The 3,332-nt window shown below is 41.0% G+C and overlaps 1 long non-coding RNA gene across 1 annotated transcript; it reads left to right on the top strand.

Moving 5' to 3' along the window:
• The first annotated feature begins 642 nt into the window (after positions 1 to 642).
• Positions 643 to 1,437, top strand: LOC139432968 (uncharacterized). Its single transcript, XR_011642536.1, has 3 exons — positions 643 to 798; positions 1,170 to 1,230; positions 1,343 to 1,437. It is a non-coding gene; the product is annotated as an uncharacterized lncRNA (long non-coding RNA).
• The last annotated feature ends 1,895 nt before the right edge of the window (positions 1,438 to 3,332 follow it).

Genomic DNA, 3,332 nt, shown 5'->3' with positions numbered 1-3,332 from the left:
CATTTCATTTTTACTTGATTAGATCCAAACAGGCGCTGGTCTCAGGAGCTCCTGATTCCAGTAGCGTGGCGTGGGGAAACATTTAGGGGAAGCCCATTTTTTTGGGTCGGGGGGGGTCAATAACGTAACCAGATGAGTGATTACAGCGCCCAATATCATTTTACACACATTTGTATCACACAGATGCAGGACTTGCACACGCCTGTTATCTAACCGACAGGTCCGCACGCACTCTCCAGCTGAAACTCTCTCGTCTTATTAATGCAGTGGTTCTCAAACTTTTTCTGCCATTCCCCACTTTGAACAGGTGGGCCTTTTCAAGCCCCACCTGTTCCTCGCCGCTCCAATAAAATGGTAGGCCAAGCTTAAAATGGTCAAATGTATCGTTCTATAACAGGGGTCTCCAACCTTTTTTAGGATGAGAGCTACTTTCAAAAAAATAAAACAAGTCGTGAGCTACTTTTACTCCTCTTTTTCAGTTTTTTTGCAGTGTATATATTTAGCACATTTTAACATTATGATATGCTTACCTTTAACCTTTGTGTGCTGTTTGGGTCTGTGGGACCCGTTTGCAGTGAAAAGAAAATGTATGATTTTTTTTTAAATGTTGAAGTGAAATGCATCAATCCAGAGCCATTTAATAGAAGAGTTACGACATCTCCGTTCACTCTAATGGACCACTTTTTTACAGCAATGGCGGATCGTGGAGCCTCTCAATCGTTCCCCGGAAGTTAGCGCCAAGGCTGGCAGAGCTGTGGAGTTGCAGCATAATACACCGTTCGTGACGGACTTTTAAAGGTAAGAAGAAGTTTAAAGATGTATATTGCGGATATTATCAGTACATCTGATTCAAATGAACATGTGTATTAAAGGATGTCAGTGGATTATCCCTAAATTAGTAGATTTAGGGAACGTTTACAGATAACAGATTAAGCTAGCATACCGAAGCAAGTTAGCAACACACGTTGAACAGCCTTTTAATTGTAAATTCCGTTCTCTCTATGTCATTTCGTCCAACATGTTGAATTAGAGAAGAGGGGCTTCTAAACGGGATTGTATGCGGGGGTGGAGGGAGTTAAATATTAGATAAATATAACTTTGGTGAGTGTAAGAGTGAGTGTTTTTAGCAGAGCCATATTGTGTCCTTGTGATTATGTATAATGTTGCAGCCCAGCTGATTCTGGATTGATGGCAAAGGGAGAGGGACTTAAGTGAGAGTGAAAACACAAGGTACGTTTAATACTACTGTTTTATATAAGTAAACACCTTATCTCCCCAAGGCAATAGGTGTGCTATATAGGTGTGTATAACCCTTTCTCCTGTCTGTTGCTCCCTCTCTCAGCACAAGAACCAGAGGGGGGTTCAATGGAGCCTGAATACCTGCACTGAGACCCTCACCCTGCACCCTGAGTCTCAACTCTCAGTGTTTTTCAAGCCTTTCCCTGTTTTTTTGTATTAAACAAAACATTAAGCTTTCCCAATGGTGTGGTTTTCGTTTTGTGAAAAAGTGCAAATGCAGTGTTTGTATATAAATCACATATTTTGTTGCTGTTGGTCGTGAAATTGCTCCTGCTGACTTGAGCCAGCCATTTTTTCCTCCGCTCTGTGTCAGTGGGGAAGCCGTACATTCGTACTCCTTTCTCTGAGCGATTTGAGCATCCCAAGGCAGCACATCAAACCATGGTGGCGACTAGGAGGCAGCACAGCAAACCATGGTGGAGACTAGGAGGCAGCACAGCAAACCAGGACAACACGGAGGAAAAGGCACCGACAAACTGCATGATATGCTATTCTATGTTTATTGAATTCCATGTATTTGCAATGGATGTTCCTAAAGCAACACATTTAACATCATCACCATCATCATCATATCCTGTCGGTCTCCTGTCCTTTCTGAAAGCCATAAAGACGACATTAGTCATTTAGATAACTTGTGTCCTCAATTACCATGGGATTACTGAAACTACCATGAATTTAAGAAAATGGTAGAAATGAATCCAATCTGAATTTTAAAGCATTACTTTAGATCCCCTCCCTCTAAATGTATCAATAAACATTAGAAAGTGATCCTCCTGACTACCATACAAGTTTAAGAAGATAATATTGGTTTGAAAGAATTCAAAGCTATAAATAAACAGCAACAGGCTCTTTAACCAAGGCACTGTTAGTAACATGTAAACTAGTTGTTCACACTAATCCTGATATTATCACTTAATATTAGCAAATTCGATTTTATTTTTGAAAACATATTGATGTAAATACATACACATATCGATTTGTTGTATAAATATTGCAAATCAAAACCTTTATTCACTAATAATTACCAAAAATCGTAGTTCTATCTCCCCGCCATGAACTTCCGGGGAACGATCCCTCGTCTACATGAACCACGTGACGATAACCGTTTTTGGACTTCCGGTGTCGTAACTCTTCTATTAAATAGCTCTGCATCAATCTGGTGCACTTTGAGCACAAAATGAATTTATGGATAGAGCTCTCAACACTCATATGAAAGGGAGCTGTATACTTTTCAATAATCCAAACATCTTTAGAATATGATCACAACCAATAACAAATCATTTAAACTTGTGTATTCTTATCTTATGTTACCTAGTTAGCATTCTTTCTTTTTATTTATGCATTACTAATCACTCCCCTTTTAAACTGTTTACTGTCCTATACACATTGGAATGATTTCTTACTTTATTTTGTACAACTAGGCTATATTAAATGGATAAAGGTGTGTTTTCTCTCTCTCTCTCTCTCTCGCTCGCTCACAGAGGCTGTGTGCTCCTCCGTGGCGATGATGGCTTGCGTTAAAAGATAATAATAATAATAAACATAGGCCTATTTGTAAAATGGGGGGACACAAACGGGATTTCGAAAAGTGTCACGGTTAAACTCCTTATGAAGTGGTGAGGTGCCGCTCCTCATTGCTTTTCTTCCTGACTGTAACAGCGTTGTGTCTGTGTGTGAGAGTGTTTCACATGTGTGTATGAGAGATGTTTGCATATGTCTGCAAATTACTTTGGTTTTAGTTGTGTGTGTGTGTGAGCAGGCTCGGATTGGCCATCAGGAGATTCGGGACTTTTCCCGTTGCTGGGCCGCTGGCTTTGGCATAGGTGGGCCATGGACTTTCACAACGCCGGTACCGCATCCGCCGCCGCAAACACCCGCCGTTGCGAGGCTCTGGTGCAGCGGTGCTGTGAAAGTCCACCGCCGTTGCGAGTCTCCGGCTGTAATAATCCACTACCGCCCGCGAGGACCCAGGTTCGATTCCGGCCTGAAGTCCAAAACATTTTATTTTTTTAAATAAAAATAAATAAATCTCC

The sequence above is a fragment of the Pseudochaenichthys georgianus genome, chromosome 23, assembly GCF_902827115.2.
Source record: "Pseudochaenichthys georgianus chromosome 23, fPseGeo1.2, whole genome shotgun sequence".
Lineage (NCBI taxonomy): Eukaryota > Metazoa > Chordata > Actinopteri > Perciformes > Channichthyidae > Pseudochaenichthys > Pseudochaenichthys georgianus.
This window is presented reverse-complemented; position numbering and strand designations above follow the sequence as displayed.